Source organism: Hyperolius riggenbachi, chromosome 12, assembly GCF_040937935.1.
Source record: "Hyperolius riggenbachi isolate aHypRig1 chromosome 12, aHypRig1.pri, whole genome shotgun sequence".
NCBI classification, from domain to species: domain Eukaryota; kingdom Metazoa; phylum Chordata; class Amphibia; order Anura; family Hyperoliidae; genus Hyperolius; species Hyperolius riggenbachi.
Window position 1 is genome coordinate 141,012,658 of NC_090657.1, and position 20,920 is coordinate 141,033,577.

At 47.1% G+C, this 20,920-nt stretch overlaps 1 long non-coding RNA gene across 2 annotated transcripts in view; it reads left to right on the forward strand.

Annotated features, from left to right (window-relative positions):
• The window catches only part of LOC137541534 (uncharacterized), a 571,959-nt gene that overhangs the window by 289,699 nt on the left and 261,340 nt on the right, over window positions 1-20,920 (forward strand). The window contains exon 4 of one of the 2 annotated variants that reach the window (XR_011025200.1): window positions 12,739-12,818. The exons of the other annotated variant lie outside the window; for it this stretch is intronic. This is a non-coding gene — a long non-coding RNA (uncharacterized lncRNA). Of the gene's footprint in view, window positions 1-12,738; window positions 12,819-20,920 lie in introns of those variants that run through there. 2 annotated transcript variants of the gene reach the window in all.

The window sequence follows — 20,920 nt, forward strand, 5'->3', positions numbered from 1 at the left end:
TTTAATTCCTCCCTCCTCCCACCTCCCACCTCCCTCCTACCTTCTACCCTTCTACCCTTCTACCTATTCCCTCCTCCCTCCTACCGGAGGGAGGAGGGTCTCTTCTGCCAGGGAATTATACTATTTTAAAAACCAGTATACATCATACCATAGCTGGTACATCATACCATAGCTGGGAATACATACATGAGTATACATCATACCATAGCTGGGAATCGAACCCAGATCTCACTGTGTGGTGGACACGTCACCCTAAGCACTGTACCACTACAGAAGTAAGTGAAGCTAGCCTAAAATGTAACATTTATGCTCAATGCAATAGAACCATTAGGTTGCTTAAAGGAGAACTGTAGTGAGAGGTATATGGAGGCTGCCATATTGATTTCCTTTTAAGCTATACCAGTTGCCTGGCAGCCCTGCTGATCTATTTGGCTGCAGTAGTGTGAATCACACCAGAAACAAGCATGCAGCTAATCTTGTCAGATCTTACAAAAATGTCAAACACCAGATCTGCTGCATGATTGTTCAGGGTCTAGGGCTAAAAGTATTGGAGGCAGAGGATCTGCAGGATAGCCAGGTAACTGGTATTGCTTAAAAGGAAATCAATATGGTAGCCTCCATATACCTTTCACTACAGTTCTCCTTTAAAGGGAACCTTAACTGAGAGTGATATGGCTGTTTCCTGTAAACAATACCAGTTGCCTGGCAGTCCAGCTGATCTTTGTGACTGCAATAGTGGCTGAATCACACCCTGAAACAAGCATGCAGCTAATCCAGTCTGACTTCAGTCAGAGCACCTGATCTGCATGCTTGTTCAGGGGCTGTGGCTAAAAGTATTAGAGACACAGGATCAGCAGGCAATTCAGGCAACTGGTATTATTTTAAAAGGAAAAATTAGCTGCATGCTTGTTTCTGGTGTGATTCACACTACTGCAGCCAAATAGATCAGCAGGGCTGCCAGGCAACTGGTATAGCTTAAAAGGAAATCAATATGGCAGCCTCCATATACCTCTCACTACAGTTCTCCTTTAAGCAACCTAATGGTTCTATTGCATTGAGCATAAATGTTAAATTTTAGGCTAGCTTCACTTACTTCTGTAGTGGTACAGTGCTTAGGGTGACGTGCCCACCACACAGTGAGATCTGGGTTTGATTCCCAGCTATGGTATGATCTGGTGTTTGACATTTTTGTAAGATATGACAAGATTAGCTGCATGCTTGTTTCTGGTGTGATTCACACTACTGCAGCCAAATAGATCAGCAGGGCTGCCAGGCAACTGGTATAGCTTAAAAGGAAATCAATATGGCAGCCTCCATATACCTCTCACTACAGTTCTCCTTTAAGCAACCTAATGATGGTTCTATTGCATTGAGCATAAATGTTACATTTTAGGCTAGCTTCACTTACTTCTGTAGTGGTACAGTGCTTAGGGTGACGTGTCCACCACACAGTGAGATCTGGGTTCGATTCCCAGCTATGGTATGATGTATACTCATGTATGTATTCCCAGCTATGGTATGATGTACCAGCTATGGTATGATGTATACTGGTTTTTAAAATAGTATAATTCCCTGGCAGAAGAGACCCTCCTCCCTCCGGTAGGAGGGAGGAGGGAGGTGGGAGGAGGGAGGTGGGAGGTATTAAAATCTCCCTAGCAGAGTGTGTAGCAGCTGTCCCATAACTAATTAGTGTAGGTAGGCAAATGGTATAAAGGACCTTGCTTGGAGGAGGGAGGGTGGGCGGATCCTCCAGCAGTTATGTGTATTTCACTCAATTAGGTGTGGCTCCAGGTATTAGAGCTTTTAAAACATGTTTTCTATCATTTTTCCAGTTGATAGAATTTTTTAAAACTTTGAAAGTTCGCCTCCCCATTGTAGTCTATGGCGGTTCTCGAACTTTTTCGCGAACCGAACCTTTTGCGGAAGTTCGCGAACAGGGTTCGCGAACCTAAAATCGGAGGTTCGGCCCAACTCTATATCTCATGCTCCCTGTCACCTTCTTTCAACCAAAAAGATGACTGCCCTTATGAAATCACAAACCTTTGCCTGTTCTTTTAAAACAGGGTGGATAAGAGATTATACTACCTTACTATTTTAATTAACATAAATAATGTAACTTAATGACAGTATGTTTGTTTAGGCTAAAGTTCCTCTTTAACTGGTTAACAGAGTGTGATTTAGTTATAAGTAAGTTAGAAATACCTGACAAGTAGAGATGGCCTGAACGGTTCGCCGGCGAACAGTTCCCGGCAACCTTCCGGGGTTCGCGATCGCGGAGAACCGCAAACTTTTCCGGAAGTTCGGTTTGCCCCCATAGTGCATCATGAGGGTCAACTTTACATCAAAGTCAGCAGGCACATTGTAGCTAATCAGGCTACACTCCCTCCTGGACCCCCCCCCCCCCCCCCTTCTTATAAAAGGCAGGCAGCGTCAGGCTTTTCACTCACTTGTGTGCCTGCAGTAATTAGTGAAGAAATAGCTGCTGCAGACTCTCATAGGGAAAGCTTAGTTAGGCTCTTGTAGGCTTCTTAGCTTGCTCCTTGCTGATTCGTATTGCTAAAAAAAGCACCCCTCAACAGCTCTTTTGAGAGCTAATCTTGTTCTTGTGATCTATTTTTTTTTCTGTGTGTGCCACTGCCAGGCCCAGCACATTCAGTGACTACTACCTGTGTGTGTGACAGGTGCACATTGTAATACCCACTGCATATACAGGTGCACATTGTAATACCCACCTACGTGAGCGCACACAGTGTCACTGTGCCTGTCCGGTACCTGTCTGTGTGTGACAGGTGCATATTGTAATACCCACTGCATATACCTACCTGTTGTTCACTGTGCATCCACCCACCTACGTGAGTGCATGCAGTGTCACTGTACCTGTCCGGTACCTGTCTGTGTGTGACAGGTGCACATTGTAATACCCACTGCATATACCTACCTGTTGTTCACTGTGCACCCACCCACCTACGTGAGTGCACGCAGTCTCACTGTGCCTGTCCGGTACCTGTCTGTGTGTGACAGGTGCACATTGTAATACTGTATACCTACTACTACCTGTTGTTCACTTCAGTGCACCCACTCACCTACGTGAGTGCACACAGTGTGATATACCACTCCGTGCATACCTGTTAACTGCACCTGTGTGACTGCACATTGTATTAGTCAAGTCAGTGCATACCTTTCACTTCATACCCCCTCCCCCCCCCCCCCCCCCGATATGGACAAAACAGACAAAACTGGTGGAGGCAGAGGTAGAGGCAGACCCAGAGGAAGGCCACCCGGCAAGTCTGTGCGAGATCGTGGTGATGTGAATTCGTGCGGCCCTGGACCAAAGTACAGTGCTCAGAAGATGGCATGTCCCATCAACTCCCAAGATTGTCAGGACGTGGTTGACTGTTAAACACAGAACACCTCATTTTCCGCAGCCACCACCAGCCAACATGCCCTTCGTCAGCTGCTGATGCCACCATAGTGCCATCACCCCAGGGGGGCGCAGCGGTTTGGAAATTTTTTTATGTGTCTGCCTCAGATCGGAGCAATGTCATCTGTTCTCTCTGCCTCCAAAAATTGAGCCATGGAAAGGCCAACACCCATGTAGGGACAAGTGCCTTATGAAGGCATATGGAGAAAAGGCACAAACTGCAATCGGAAGAGCACCTGAGCAAAAGCAGCACACAAAAGAAAAGCCACCCTCCTTCTACTCTTTCTCCTTCAGGTGCATAATCTTCAGCCGCTTTCTCCCTTGAAACTTCACAGCCACCCTCCTCCACTCCGCCTCTGACCTTGAGCGGTTCCTGCTCCTCTGCCCACAGCAGCCAGGTGTCTGTGAAGGAAATCTTTGAGCGGAAGAAGCCAATTTCTGCCAGTGACCCCCTTGCCCGGCATCTGAAAGCTGGCTTGGCGGAACTGTTAGCTCACCAGCTGTTACCATACCAGCTGGTGGACTCTGAGGCCTTCCGTAAATTTGTGGCCATTGGGACACCGCAGTGGAAGATGCCAGGCCGCAATTATTTCTCTAAAAAGGCGATACCCAAACTGTACCGTGAAATTGAGGCAAGTGGTGTCATCTCTGGCACACAGCGTTGGGTCAAGGGTTAACCTGACCACGGATGCCTGGTCTGCCAAGCACGGTCAGGGCAGAACATTACTTACACAGCCCATTAGGTCAACCTGGTGACTGATGGCAAGCAGGGAGTACGTGGCTGTGCAGCGGACCAACTTGTGACACCTCCACAGCTTGCAGGCAGGCCTGCCACCTCCTCACCTCCTGCTACATCCTCTTCGCTGTCATCATCCTCCTCCTCCTTGGCTGAGTGGCAGTTCAACTCTACTGGTGCTGCGATCTCCTCTACAGCTACACAGCCCCAGCTCCCCAGGGCCTATGCTGCATGTCAGGAATGACGGTGTCACACCATCTTGGACATGTCTTGCCTCAAAGCGGAGAGTCACACTGGAGCAGCTCTCCTGGCTGCTCTTAACAAACAGGTGGATCAGTGGCTGACCTCCCACCAGCTGGAGATCGGCGACATGGTGTGTGACAACGGCAGCAATCTCATTTCCGCGTTGAATTTGGGAAAGCTGACACATGTACCCTGCATGGCACATGTGCTGAATCTAGTCATTCAAAGATTTGTGTCAAAGTACCCAGGCTTAGAGGACGTCCTGAAGCAGGCCAGGAAGTTGTGTGGGCATTTTAAGGCGGTCTTACACGCCCATGGCACACTTTGCCGAGATTCAGCGGAGAAACAAGTTGCCGGTGAGACACCTCATTTGCGATAGCCCGACTCGCTGGAATTCGACCCTCCTTATGTTCTCTCGCCTGCTAGAACAGGAGAAAGCTGTCACCCAGTACCTCTACAATTTCAGTAGGAGGACACAATCTGGGGAGATGGGGATGTTCTGGCCCAACAACTGGACACTCATGCGAAATGCATGCAAGCTCATTCGGCCGTTTGAGGTGACGACCAAACTGGTGAGTCGCAGTGAAGGCACCATCATCGACTTAATCCCGTACGCTTAATTCCTGGAGCGTGCCGTGCGTAGAGTGGTGGATCAAGCTGTGGATGAGTGTGAACAGGAACAGTTACAAGAGCAAGAGCTGTTACCAACTCAGAGGCAGAAAGGATGCAGCACTTGCAGAACAAGCTGGCAACTATGCTTTACAGTGCGTTTAAGGGTGATGTCACAGCACAACGGAATAAAGGTATCACTGCCAGTAATCCTTCTCCCATGTCCACGCAGGCAAGGACAGGATGCTCCAGCGATCTCATGGTGTTTTCGGACATGCAGACATTCTTTAGTCCGCCTCACCTTAGCCCTTTTGGATCCACCCTCCACCAACCCCTCAACTGGCAGGTAGCCGACTACCTGGCCTTAAGTGTGGATGTAGACACTGTGAGCAGCGATGAACCCTTGGACTACTGGGTGCGCAGGCTTGACCTGTAGGCAGAGCTGTCCCAATTTGCCATCCAACTTCTGTTTTGCCCTGTCTTGCCCTGCCTCAAGCGTCCTGCCAGAAAGGACCTTCAGCGCAGCTGGAGGCATTGTCACTGAGAAGAGAAGTCACCTAAGTCTCAAGTGTTCAGTACCTGACCTTCATCAAGATGAATGAGGCATGGATCCCGGAAGCCTACTGCCCACCCGAAGACTAAGTCGCTCTCCACACAGCACCTCTGCCCGCAGGCCGCTTAACTGCCTTCTCCGCCACCACCTACAGGGTTCAGGACTCCAGGTGGATTCCTGAATTTTTAACAGAGGTGCCAGGCAGGTTAAAATGATCTAAAAACAACTAAAAAGGAGTACAGGTGGACTTACCTCCTGAAATGATGGACAATCGAGATTGTTCAAATCGCAAATAACAATTTATTTTGGCACTCCGCAACGCGTTTTGCAGGTATAACCCGCTTCATCAGGCAAGGAGTGCAAGCTCAAAAAGGTCCAATAGTGGCAATGCGCCAGACAGAGGCAATGAGAGGCAATGACAGAGGCTGATGAAGCGGGTTATACCTGCGAAACGCGTTGTGGAGTGCTAAAATAAATTATTTTCGATTTGAACAATCTCGATTATCCATCATTTCAGGAAGTAAGTCCACCTGTACTCCTCCTTTTTAGTTGTTTTTAGATCATTTTAACCTGCCTGGCGCCTCTGTCCAAATTTGCACAGTAAATAGTCCACCTTGGGTGGAGGGGACTGTCCCCTTCTTTCTATCTACAGAGAGCGACTTCTTAAACCTGAGTGGGGTCAGGTTCTAATGCTCCCCACCTGCATTTCAAGTGGTTGCCTATGTGGTAACCCGTGTTTGTGAGTATATCCACATCTGTTAATTATTTCGCCAACAATTGTTAGACTTACTGCACTATATTGGGCTCTCGGTTTTTCTTTTTGTTTCAAGTGCATCCTAAATTTTTAAGGCCGCTATACTGATTTTTCTGCTGCCCTTAGCGATCATTACCTTGCCGCAGTGAAGGGGCTTGCGTATCACAATGAAGCAATGACCGCCAGCTATATGAGTGTCTCGGTCGTTGCTTCATTGTGGACTGAACAAATTCGATCAGCTGGGACAGTCCCTGTTCTGTTATTGCGCTACCTCAGCCCAGCGAACATATAGGCTGGAAAGCCGCCATCACCTGCACTCTCGTCATGGTGCGCACCAGTCCAGCACGGCTTTCACTACACAAACAGCTGTTTGCAGTCACTGCATACCTTTCACTGCATCTGTGACTGCACATTGTATTATACCTGGCAGTCAGTGCATACCTTTCACTTGAATGGATGGCAGACTTGCCCTCCATAACAGATTCTCGTTACAGGTAGTAAAGTCGATCAGTGTCATATACAGCAGGGCCTCGAAAGTCCTCCTGTATTGTAATTTCTGGTCACTACCTCGGGACGTGCATGCCATGCCTGCTGATTCCTTGGATGTGTGGTAGCCGTTCCTGATCCTTAGCCCACAGCGTGCCTGCTGCCTTCCTTTGATGTGTGATGGTGGTAGCCATTTCTTCGGCTCCCACTCCGGACCGGAATTGAACCCTGATTCCCCGGCCATTACCCGTGGTCACCATGCTACTGAGAAAGTACCATAGAAAGTTTCACACAGTTGAATGAATGGCAGACTTGCCCTCCATAATAACACATTCTTGGCAAATGCTTTCGATTTGGTTTGTCTTGCGCTGGGTCAAGGGTCCATCTGACCACAGATGCCTGGTCTGCAAAGCTTGGTCAGGGCAGGTACATTACTTATACAGCAAATGGGTCCTTACTTGGATGTGCGGTGGTGGTAGCCAGTTCTCAGGCTCCCACTCCGGACCAGAATTGAACCCCGATTCCCCGGCCATGACCCGTGGTCACTCACAATGGCAGACTTTCCCTCCATAAAAGATTCCTCAATGCAGGTACTGAACAGCAAGCAGAACAAGTATTTAAAAAAATAGATGTAAGCTTTAACAATGGTAGAAAAAGAACCATTGAAAGTTGATAAGGCAGTCAGACATTACGTGATCTCACTGAGGAAGAGCAATCTCGCCATGGTGCGCACCAGTCCAGCACGACCATCACAGCACAAACATCTTTTGCGGTGCGTTACACAGTGAGTTTGGTGTGTCAGTGTGAAGCAGTACTCTAATTAAACTCCCTGATTGATGTACACACATGCAAGATGTTTTAAAGCACATTAAGCCTGCAATTTAGCATTCAATGTGATTTCTGCCCTTAAAACGCTGCTTTGCGTCAAATCCAGATTTTTCCCCCGGGACTTATGGCATTTATCTCACTCCGCCATGCCACCCTCCAGGTGTTAGACTCCTTGAAACATCTTTTCCATCACTTTTCTGGTCAGCATAAGTGTTTCTAGTTTTCAAAGTTCGCCTCCCCATTGAAGTCTATTGCGGTTCGCGAACTTTTGCGGACGTTCACGAACTGAAAATTCAAGGTTCGGGCCATCTCTACTGACAAGTATAATGAGGAGATACCCTGAATGAGTTGCAGTTTTGGCTACATTTCAGTCAGTATTTACTGTTTAGATTTGTATATATTCGCTCACATTGGCTGTTAGTAGCAAAAGCAGAAATTTGGATGCCCGAAAAAATATTGATTTGAACAATAACAGTTTTTTTAAATTTATTTTGTTTTCAGAACATTACAACGTTATAGTTTTTGAAGTTTTTATAATTTTGAAAATTAGAAAGTTAAGTCATTGAAATGTTTGGTCTTTTGTATATGTTATGGCCAAAACCAGAAATCGGCCAATTCTAGAATTGGCCGGCCGTTTCTGGAACTGGCCGATTTGACGTCGGCCAAAGTCCAAAATGCTGAAAATTTCTGACTTTGGCCGGCCAGTTTGCAAAATGGCCAAAGTCAGATGGCCAAAGTCCAAAATGCACAAATCTCACAAGAACGGAAGAACTGGGGAAAGGCAGGTGCAGCAGAATGTTCAAAGAAGCACCACAGAATGGCTGCAGCAGAAGAATCTACACCAAGCTACCACAGAAAGTTCACGAAAACACCACAGAATGGCAGCCGCAGCACAAAGTAGAAGAAAATATATTATCTTGGCAACGACAGCAGAATTCCCACAAAAATGAAGCAGCAGTAGTAGAACAACTACAAACTCCAAGCCATGTCAGAAATACCTCACGCAGGTGGGAACATTACAAACACACACAGTGAAGTGAGAGGCACACATGTAATATTACCTATTCCCTCAGGGCCCTTTCACACCAGAGCCCACTTCTGGCGATTTAACGCAAAGTCTATACTTTGCGTTAACCAAGGTAAAAGGAAAGTCCATAGACTTTCCTTTTACCTTTCACACCCGACGCTGCGTTTCGATACGTTGCGGTACGACGCGTCCCGGCGCATTTTATCGTCGGGAATCGGCGCTTCCCCTTCGGGGTAATTAACTACCACCGCCGCTACTCAGCGTCGCACCGGAGTTTCCCGACGACACGCCGCAACGCGTGCAGGAGCCGTTCTCCTGCACGCTTTTGGTGTGTAACGAGCCTCAGTATCAGGCACTTCAGGCAAGGGTGCCCAGCATATATGTTCGCATATTTTCCTTATCTTCCTCTCCTTCCTGTCTTTTAAATAGTGATCTTTTGATTACTTCTCCCCTCAATTATCCATAAACTCCCCCCCCCCCCCTTCATCTATTACATAAATTGGTCCATCCTCCTATCAAATTGCTCCCCCTTCATTCTCCCTGTGTCCATCCCCTGAGCCCTGTGTTATCCAGAAAGCAGGCTGCAGGGTCCTTAAATGGAGTGACTTGGGGACAGTGGGACATTCCTCCCCCCCCCCCCCCCTTCATTCTTTCTCACCTCCCTGAACACAGACAGCTCCGACACCTCTGGGACATTCCTCCCTCCTCCTTTCTCTGGCAGCCTGTGGTCGCTGAAGCAGGCGGCAGACAGAGCGTACACCTCGGGACATTCCTCCCTCCTCCACCCTCTGGCAGCCGGTGGTCGCTGGAGCAGAAAGCAGCCAGCACGGACCTCGGGGACATAAAGCAGCCGGCCATGGGCGTCCGCACATATGGCAAAACCGGGCATCTGCCCGAGCCTGGCCGCCCGCTGCCCCCCCTGGCCGCGTGCCCGTGCAGCCAGCAGGAGGGAACAGCGCAGAGAAGAGAGAGAGCTATGGGCACAGTGGGGAAGGGCGGACGTCTCCCCCCCCTTCCCTCACCTTAGGGGGCTCTCTCTCCCTCGCTGTCCCCTCCGGAATGAAGTGTGCACTGTGCAGCGGCTGGCAGCGGGCGGAACTTACCTCCTCTCGCTCCTGCGCCGGAAGTTCTGGTGCCGCACTCTGGTCTGGATCAGGCCAGAGTAGCGGCTAATCCATCCGGCGCGTGCGACGAGAGGAGGTAAGTTCCGCCCGCTGCCAGCCGCTGCACACTTCATTCCGGACTCCGGAGGGGACAGCGAGAGAGGGAGGGAGAGCCCCCTAAGGTGAGTGCCCATAGCTCTCCCTCTTCTCTCCGCTGCTCCCCTCCTCCTGCACGCAGACATCGCCACTTTATCTGGGGACATATCCCCCTGGCTACATATACTGGGACATATACCCCTGCCTACATATACTGGGACATATACCCCTGCCTACATATACTGGGACATATACCCCTGCCTACATATACTGGGACATATACCCCTGCCTACATATACTGGGACATATACCCCTGCCTACATATACTGGGACATATACCCCTGCCTACATATACTGGGACATATACCCCTGCCTACATATACTGGGACATATACACCTGCCTACATATACTGGGACATATACACCTGCCTACATATACTGGGACATATACCCCTGCCTACATATACTGGGACATATACCCCTGCCTACATATACTGGGACATATACCCCTGCCTACATATACTGGGCACATATACCCCTGGCTACCTGTTCTGGGGACATCTCTACCCCTGGCTACCAGTTCTGGGGACATCTATACCGCTGGCCACCTATTCTGGGGACACCTATAGACCTGGGGCTACCTATTTTTGGGGAACCACTGCTGTCAGATTGAGTGTATTTTGGGGAACTGCTGCCAGGTGAGAGGTGTCTACATATTAAGGGGGCATTCTGCCTATTTATGTGAAAAGCTGTCTATTTATGTGCCTCATGACTGCTGAATTTGTCCTGTTGCGGGCCTCATGGTTACTGACTTTGTCTTGTTGGGGGCCTCATGATTTGTTGGGGGCCTCAAGATTGCTGAATTTTTCTTGTTGGGGGCCTCATGATTGCTGAATTTGTCTTGTTGGGGGCCTCATGATTGCTGAATTTGTCTTGTTGGGGGCCTCATGATTGCTGAATTTGTCTTGATCGGGAGGGGGGGGCCTCATGATTGCTGAATTTGTCTTGTTGGGGGTCACATGATTGCGAGACTATGGAAAAAGCTGAATCACCATCATATGAGACAATAGCATTAAACCTACTTTTTCTGCTTTTTAAAACAGAAAATGAAACTGGGAGGTTCTAAAAAAATGAATAATTTTTTTCAGGAGTACGATGGATGAAATTGTTTATCTTCACAGTTTATTTTCAACTTAATTTTCCATAATGTTCATGTATGAGTTAAAACGTTTGTATTTAGTTTAAATTGCTGTTGGCACTTTGTGATAGTAAAGTGACTTTGCAGTTTGGACACTCGACCTCCAAAAGGTTCGCCACCACTGTCCTAATCTAATGTCCCACCATTGCTTAGTTCATGTAAACTTGTCTCCACCCATGACCACACCCACATTCTGGTTCATGACCACACCCATTTTTCGGCGCGGCGCGCTACGCGCGCCACACAACACCAGCCCGGATTTTGCTCCCCACTTTTTGCCCCCCCCTGCAAAATTTTCTGCGGACGCCCATGCAGCCGGCATCATTAGGGCAGCCCAGGGGTCCTTGTAAGGAAAGCTGACAGCCGGAAACAGCGCGAGAGGGAACAGAACAGAGCTGACAGCCTGAGACAGCGCAGGGAAAGGGGACTTAAAACAGAGAGGTGAGCTTCGGGACTTGGCCGGCCACACTTAGTTAGTACGCGATCTGGCCGGCCAAAGTCCAAAATTGAGCAGCGTTTTGTATGTTGGCCACAGAGAGCGGCCACTTCGCATTCTGACCGGCCAGAACCCGAAGTGGCCAGACTTCGGGTTCTGGCCGTAACATATATAACAATTTTTGCGTGCATGAAAAAAGGGCGCCGTGAAAAAAGTGCCCGGGTTATTAACAAATTTGGCGCCAAGTATTAACGAAATTCGGTAACGAGAATCATCGTTGTCAAGCTTCATTAACAATAATTACTGTTCCAAAAACCAAACAAGAAATAACTAACTAATTATTAACGTTAAATATTGTAACGTTTTCGTTAATACTGCTTAACCCAACCCTACCCTCACACAGAACCCTCCCCTGGTGGTGCCTAAAACTAACCACTCTCCTAGTGGCATCTAACCCTAACCACCCCCTGGTGGTGCTTAACCCTAGCCACCCCCCTGGTGGTGCCTAACCCTAACCACCCCCTGGTGATGCCTAACCCTAACCACCCCCCCTGGTGTTGCCTAAAACTAACCGCTGCCTAGGTGGTGCCTAACACTAACCACTCCCTCTGCAGAAACACCCTTTTAGATATATTAACGATAACTTTGAAACCATAGCATCTGTACTTTTTAACGAAATAATTACAAAAACTATACGGTTATAAACTTCTAAAACGATAACTACCTCAAAAACTATAACGTTATAATGTTAACGAAATTTTTCACGGCGTCCTTTTTTTCATGCTTTTTTCACTGTATTAACGATAATCGCATTAAAGTCTATGGCGGCACCCTTTTTGTCCACCCACAGCCGGCGCCCTTTTTTCCTGCTACCCAATTTTTCCTTTTTGAAAATGATTGTTTTCATGGTTAGGCATCCGGAAGGGTGGTTTTCGGGCTAGGTGTATAAAAGGGGGTGTGACGGTTAGGCATCAGAAAGGAGGGTTTGAGGATAAAGCGTCAAGGCGAGCTAAGGGTTAAGCGTCAGAAAAAGGGAGTTTTAGGGTTAGGCATCAGGAAGGGGACTTTATGTTTAGGTTTCAAGAAGGGGGGTTTTAGGGATAGGCATTGAAGGGGGTGTATCCTGTGTGAGAGTAGGATTAAGTTTAGTTGTAGTAAAATGATGATAACATTTACTAATGTTTTACTATTGTCTTTTACCACTGTAAATACTTTTTTGTTTTCATCTGGCGCGTATTTATCGTTTAGGCTCATATCGGCTTCACCCGTCACCATTTTTTCCTTTCGCTCCTATTTCATGCATACGATACATTGGGCTGTATTGGCTAATTTATCTACAGGAGAGGTAAGTTTATTACTACATCTCAGCATTTATTTTTATTTTACTTGTCTTTTGTTATTGGTTGACTCCACACACCAATACTATGTGGAAGATGATGGTGCTTTATGAATAAAAAAAATAATAGTTACTGTATTTTTGGACTAAAAGATGCTCCTGACCATAAGACACACCTAGGTTTAGAGGGCAAAAAAACAGGGCGAAAATATATATATACTAAACCTGGTGCATCCATGGTGAAGAGGCATCTTGTGGATTATGCCCCCTTTGTATCATGTCCTTTTTTACCTCTTGTGTCTGCGTCTGTCACCCTTGTGTCCTCCTTTGTCCCTCATGGTGCTGCATGGTGTAATGGTGAATGGCTCTGCCTCTGACACAGGAGACCAGAGTTCGAATCTTGTCTCTGTCTGTTCAGTAAGCCAGCACCTATTCAGTAGGAGACCTTAGGCAAGTCTTCCTAACACTGCTATCTTGTCTAGTTTTTCTCTTGACAACTGTTGAACACAAAATACAAGGCCATGTCTGGCTACATATCTGTGCTACTGCCTATAGAGTGTGCCCTAGTGGCTGCAGCTCTGGTGCTTTGAGTCTGCCAGGAGAAAAGTGTGATATAAATGGTATTTGTCTTGTCTAATTTTTCTCTTGCATTAAGCATAAATGGTACATGCTAGGCTACTTTCAGCTACTTTCAGCTGCTTTCAGCTAGTAGTGTTGGTGGTACAATGGATATGTTAGTTGCCTACCATACACTGAGGCCTGGGTTCAAATCCCTATCATGGTATATAAGCTGGTTTTTGAAATACTGGAATTCCCTGGCAGATGAGACCCTCCTCCCTCCGGTAATTAAAATCTCCCTAGCAGAGTGTGTAGCAGTTGTTCCTTAACTAATTAGTGTAGGCAGTATAAGGACCTTACTTGGAGGAGGGAGGGGGGGTGGGCCTCCAGCATTGAGAGCAGTGTGAATGGCAATAATGTGTCTGCTGGCTGTAATATAAAGAGTCAAAGTTTTGCTCAATAGAGCTTTATGGGGCGAATCGAACTTCCGCGAAAGTTCGCGTTTGGTAGGCGAACGCGAACCCCCGAAGTTCGCCTGGAACTGTTCGCCGGCGGACAGTTCGCGACATCTCTAAATCTCCCCTCCAAACCTTAACATGCCTGCCTACCTTACGGACCCCCACCCAAAAAAAAAATTACATCACAAAAATTGCTGTTTTCTTTGTAACCTACTATGCCAGATGCTCTCCTGATATTTTACAAATCTTCAAATAACAAGCACATGTTTACAAAAAGAAGGTACCTGTCCTTGAAATGGCAGAAAAACAATTTTGTATAATGAACTTCAGAAAAAATCCAGCCTGCTCCTTGTGACGTGACAACAAATTGCGAGATCCATACCACATCCCTTCAGCAGCATAACTCACCGCTGTTTAGCAGACTGAGAGCCTGTTTGCACATGAGGCCAGGCAGTAAAAATGGCATGTTCTGAAGCTTTTTGAAGCTTTTCAGAACAGTGGGAAGATCCATAGGGCACATGAAAGAAGTAATACAAATATATACAGTATATTTTTCCAAATTTGTTCCACATCCATGCAAGGCATTTCGGACTTGTTTTTTTTTTTTGCATTCTAGAAACCATGCATTTTCCCACATACTTTGCACTTTTATGCAATGTGTGTTTCCACTACAGTATATAGAAGCACTGAGAAAAAATGCAATAGAACATGCCAAAATATGATTCATGTGTTTTTCCAGTATTTTATCCATAGAAATCTGAATGCAATAGGCATTATTTAGTTACCTTGCATGTATATGCACTTAGGCTCCTTTCCTAGTGTAAATTTCATCTGTAGTTTAACTACGTATTCCACCAATACAGTACATCTACATCCTCTGTGAATTCATCAAAGCCACGAGGATGTAGGTATTCGATTTTACATTGCAGCCCTGCTGTAACCAATTGGGCGTGCTCCTGAGCGCACTGCTCTCAGCCTTGTGATGTTGAATATCCGAGTCTCGTCTTGATGACGTCATCAAGCCAAGACGTGGCTATTTGGCATGACAGGACTGACTGCAGAGCAGGGATTGGAGGCTCAGGCTCCAGGCTGATTGCTAAAATGAGGTGAGGTGAGAGAGGCTGCTTGCTGATTTTTTTTTAACGATTTATGCACGGGGGGGGGGGGGGGGACTGCCTGATTGGGGGAGGGACACCTGACTATTGATTCTGAGAGAGGAATATTTAAAGGAGGGGGTGTTGATCTCACTGGGGGACATCTGGGTAACTGGGGGAAGGGGGAGATTTAATAATGTGGCACATCTGGGCACCTGGGGGGAATAACCTAATACTTGGGGCACATCTGGCTGTAATGGGGGACGGCGCTAATCCTGGTAGCACATGTGGCTAGAATAGGGGACCGCTGATCATCTGGCTATGAAGAGGGGAGCTATTCCTGGGGGCGCATCTATCTATCTATCTATCTATCTATCTATCTATACTGCGGAGTGGCAAACACAGGGGACGCATCTGGCCAGTGTTTGGCCCAGAATTTTTTTATAGCCGGGTGGCATGAAAAAGTAGCCGGGTGGGGTGAGATTAGAATGCAGGACTGGTGCTTCTCTGCACAACTCTGTTTACATCAAAGGAGGGGATGAGCAGATGACAGCCGGGTGCTCACCAAATCTAGCCGGGTGGAACACCCGACTAAAAGAACCTGGGGAGAACACTGCTGGCTATACTGGGGGGGGGGGCTGATATTGGGGACACATCTGGCTATACTGGACGGGGCTGGTACTGGGGACACATCTGGCCATTTATACTGGGGGGCATAAAACTGGTGGCATGGTTTTTATCACAGAAGCAATTTTTTGAACAGTAAAACTGAGAAATAATGCATTTTTCCACTTTTTCTCATTAAAATGCATAGAAAAGAACATTTTCTTGGGATCAAATACCCCCCAATGAATGCCTAGTTTGTCTTGAAAAAAAACCCAATATATAAATCATTTAAGTGTTGTGAGAAGGGATCAAGTTATTGCTGATTAAATAAGGACACAACTAAAGTGTCAACACTGCTCTGGTTCACAAGGGGAAAACTAGGTCAGGATGCGAAGTGGTTAAAAAACAATAACCATAAAAGAAGCATGTGGTCAATCGCAAACAAATGCACATATTGTGCAGTACAATTCTAGTGGGGAATTGTCTGCATTTCCCACAGCCGCAAGTGTGATTCCTCCCTAAGGCAATTTTATTTGGGGGTGGGCGGGAAGCCAGTTAACCTATCAGTATGTTTTTAGCATGAGGAAGGAAACATACAGAGATGATAACGAAATGGAACTAAAGTGACCTGAGTAAAGTCATTAAAATTTCTTGGGTCCATTATCTCCAACAACTTAAAATGGGATAAAAACTACTGTAAGCTTAAGCACTTGAGGACCACAGTCTTTTCGCCCCTTAAGGACCAGAGCCTTTTTCTCTATTCAGACCACTGCAGCTTTCGCAGTTTATTGCTCGGTCATACAACCTACCACCTAAATTAATTTTACCTCCTTTTCTTGTCACTAATACAGTTTTCTTTTGGTGCTATTTGATTGCTGCTGCGAGTTTTAGTTTTTATTATATTCATCAAAAAAGACATGAATTTTGTAAAAAAAATGACTTTTTTAACTTTCTGTGCTGACATGTTTCGAATAAAGTAAAATTTCCTATACATTTGAGCGTGAAAGTTATTCTGCTACATGTCTTTGATAAAAAAAAAAAAACATTCAGTGTATATTTATTGGATTGGGTAAAAGTTATAGCGTTTACTAACTATGGTGCCAAAAGTGAATTTTCCCATTTTGAACAATCTCTGACTTTTCTGACCACCTGTCATGTTTCATGACGTGCTAAAATTCCAGGATAGTATAAATACCCCCCAAATGACCCCATTTTGGAAAGAAGGCACTATTCACTGAGAGGCATGGTGAGTTCATAGAAGATTTTATTTTTTGTCACAAGTTAGCGGAAAATGACACTTTGTGACAAAAAAATGAAATAAAAAAAGTTTCCATTTCTTATAACTTGCAACAAAAAAAATGAAATCTGCCACGGACTCACTATGCTCCTCTCTGAATACCTTGAAGTGTCTACTTTCCAAAATGGGGTCATTAGTGGGGTGTGTTCACTGTCCTGGCATTTTGGGGGTGCCTAATTGTAAGCACCCCTGTAAAGCCTAAAGGTGCTCATTGGACTTTGGGCCCCTTAGCGCAGTTAGGCTGCAAAAGTGTGCCACACATGTGGTATTGCAGTACTCAGGAGAAGTAGTATAATGTGTTTTGGGGTGTATTTTTACACATACCCATGCTGGGTGGGAGAAATATCATGGTGAGTTGATAGATTTTTTTTTTGTCACAAGTTAGCGGAAATTGATTTTGTTTTTTTTCCGCAAAGTGTCATTTTCCGCTAACTTGTGACAAAAAATAAAATCTTCTATGAACTCACCATACTCCTAACTGAATACCTTTGGGTGTCTTCTTTCTTAAATGGGGTCATTTGTGGGGTTCCTATACTGCCCTGGCATTTTAGGGGCCCTAAACCGTGAGGAGTAGTCTTGAAACCAAATGTCGCAAAATGACTTGTGAAATCCTAAAGGTACTCATTGGACTTTGGGCCCCTTAGCGCACTTAGGGTGCAAAAAAGTGCCACACATGTGGTACCGCCATACTCAGGAGAAGTAGTATAATGTGTTTTGGGGTGTATTTTTACACATACCCATGCTGGGTGGGAGAAATGTCTCTGTAAATGTCAATTTTTTGATTTCTTTTTACACACAATTGTCCATTTACAGAGAGATTTCTCCCACCCAGCATGGGTATGTGTAAAAATACACCCCAAAACACATTATACTACTTCTCCTGAGTACGGCGATACCACGTGTGACACTTTTTTGCAGCCTAGGTGCGCTAAGGGGCCCAACGTCCTATTCACAGGTCATTTTGAGGCATTTGTTTTCTAGACTACTCCTCACGGATTAGGGCCCCTAAAATGCCAGGGCAGTATAGGAACCCCACAAGTGACCCCATTTTAGAAAGAAGACACCCCAAGGTATTCCGTTAGGTGTATGGTGAGATCATAGAAGATTTTATTTTTTGTCACAAGTTAGTGAAAAATGACACTTTGTGAAAAAAAACCAGCTAACTTTTGACAAAAAATAAAATCTTCTATGAACTCGTCATACATTTAACAGAATACCTTGGGGTGTCTTTTTTCTAAAATGGGGTCACGTGTAGGGTTCCTATACTGCCCTGGCATTTTTACAGGCCCAAAACCGTGAGTAGTCTGGAAACCAAATGTCTCAAAATGACTGTTCAGGGGTATAAGCATCTGCAAATTTTGATGACAGGTGGTCTATGAGGGGGCGAATTTTGTGGAACCGGTCATAAGCGTGGCCTCTTAGATGACAGGTTGTTATGGGCCTGATCTAATGGATAGGAGTGCTAGGGGGGTGACAGGAGGTGATTGATGGGTGTCTCAGGGGGTGGTTAGAGGGGAAAATAGATGCAATCAATGCACTGGGGAGGTGATCGGAAGGGGGTCTGAGGGGGATCTGAGGGTTTGGCCGAGTGATCAGGAGCCCACACAGGTCAAATTAGGGCCTGATCTGATGGGTAGGTGTGCTAGGGGGTGACAGGAGGTGATTGATGGGTGTCTCAAGAGTGATTAGAGGGGGGAAATAGATGCAAGCAATGCACTGGTGAGGTGATCAGGGCTGGGGTCTGAGGGCGTTCTGAGGGTGTGGGCGGGTGATTGGGTGCCCTAGGGGCAGATAGGGGTCTAATCTGATGGGTAGCAGTGACAGGGGCTGATTGATGGGTGATCAGTGGGTGATTAGATGGCAGAACAGATGTAAACAATGCACTTTGGAGGTGATCTGAGGGTAGGTCTGGGGCAATCTGATGGTGTGGGAGGGTGAACAGATGCCCGTAAGAGGCAGGTTAGGGTCTGATCTGATAAGTGGCAGTGACAGGTGGTGATTGACGGGTGATTGACGGGTGATTGACGGGTGATTACAGGGGAGAATAGATGTATACAGTACACGGGGGAGGGAGGTCTGGGGGGGTCTGAGGTCGTTCTGAGAGTGTGGGTGGGTGATTGGGTGCCCTAGGGGCAGATAGGGGTCTAATCTGATGGGTAGCAGTGACGGGGTGATTAATGGGTGATTGATGGGTAATTAGTGGGTGTTTAGAGGAGAGAATAGATGTAAACAATGCACTTGGGAGGTGATCTGACGTCGGATCTGCGGGCGATCTTATGGTGTGGGTGGGTGATCAGATTGCCCGCAAGGGGCAGGTTAGGGGCTGATTGATGGGTGGCAGTGACAGGGGGTAATTGACAGGTGATCAGTGGGTTATTACAGGGAAGAACAGATGTAAATAATGCACTGGAGAATTGATAAGCGGGGGTCTGAGGGCAATCTGAGCGTGTGGGTGGGTGATTGGGTGCCCGCAAGGGGCAGATTAGGGTCTAATCTGATGGGTAACAGTGACAGGTGATGATAGGGTGTGATTGATGGGTGATTGATGGGTAATTAGTGGGTGTTTAGAGGAGAGAATAGATGTAAACAATGCACTTGGGAGGTGATCTGACGTCAGATCTGCGGGCGATCTTATGGTGTGGGTGGGTGATCAGATTGCCCACAAGGGGCAGGTTAGGGGCTGATTGATGGGTGGCAGTGACAGGGGGTGATTGATGGGTGATTGACAGGTGATTGACAGGTGATCAGTGGGTTATTACAGGGGGTATAGAGGCATACAGTACACAGGGGGTGGGGTTTGGGGGGGGGGTTCTGGGGAGAATCTGAGGGGTGGGGGGTGATCAGGAGGGAGCAGGGGGCAGTTTAGGGTTAAAAAAAAATAGCGTTGACAGATAGTGACAGGGAGTGATTGATGGGTGATTAGGGGGGTGATTGAGTGTAAACAGTGGTCTGGGGGGTGGGCAGGGGGGGGGGTCTGAGGGGTGCTGTGGGCGATCAGGGGACGAGGGGGGGGGGAGATCAGTGTGCTTGGGTGCGACATAGGGTGGCTGCAGCCTGCCCTGGTGGTCCCTCTGACACTGGGACCACCAGGGCAGGAGGCAGCCTGTATAATAGGCTTTGTATACATTACAAAGCTTATTATACATATTCTCAGCGGCAATCCGGGTGCTAGTAACCCGCCGGCGCTTCCGAACGGCCGGCGGGTTACAGCGCGAGGGGGGCGGAGCCTGTCGCCATCGGCTGATCGTGTCATTCTTGACGCGATCGCCGCATAACCACGCCCGCCGCCGCCACCACCGATGGGCGTATTGCGGTCGTTTGGGCCCAGCCCTTGCCGCCGCCCATCGGCTTAAGGCGGTCGGCAAGTGGTTAATCAAGAAAGTGCAACAGAGGATGTACCACCTACGACAGCTAAAAAAAAAATGTGGCCTGCCACAAAAACTAACGGAGCAAATTCTATATTGCAATCATCAAATCCATCATGACATCAACTATGACTGTCTGATTTGGCTTATGCCAAAAGAAGGTGAGAATGCAGCGCATCATCTGATTAGCAAAAAGAAGAATTGGCTGTAGCTTACCCTCGCTGCAGGATCTTTATGCTAGCAGGTGCTGAAAGACAGTGACCAAGATTGCCTCTAGCCCCTCACACCCTGCTCACTCCATCTGTTTATCACAGGAGGGGCTGTTACCGATGCAACAGATGCTGGGACAGGAAGGAGATGGAGGTTGCGGGAGATCGGCGGAAGGAAGGTGAGTTGTAACTACTATGCTTGCTCCCCCCGCCGCTGCGGGGCACCTACCTATGTAACCTGTACTGGGGGAATCTACCTATCTAACGTACACTGGAGGCACCTACCTATTTAACCTATACTGGGGAAACCTACCCATCTAACCTATAGTGGAGGCACCTACCTACCTAACCTATACTGGAGGCACCTACCTATCTAACCTATACTGCGGCCACCTACCTATCTAACCTACACTGGGGACACCTACCTATCTAACCTATACTGGAGGCACCTACCTATCCAACCTATACTGGAGGCACCTACCTATCTAACCTATACTGCGGACACCT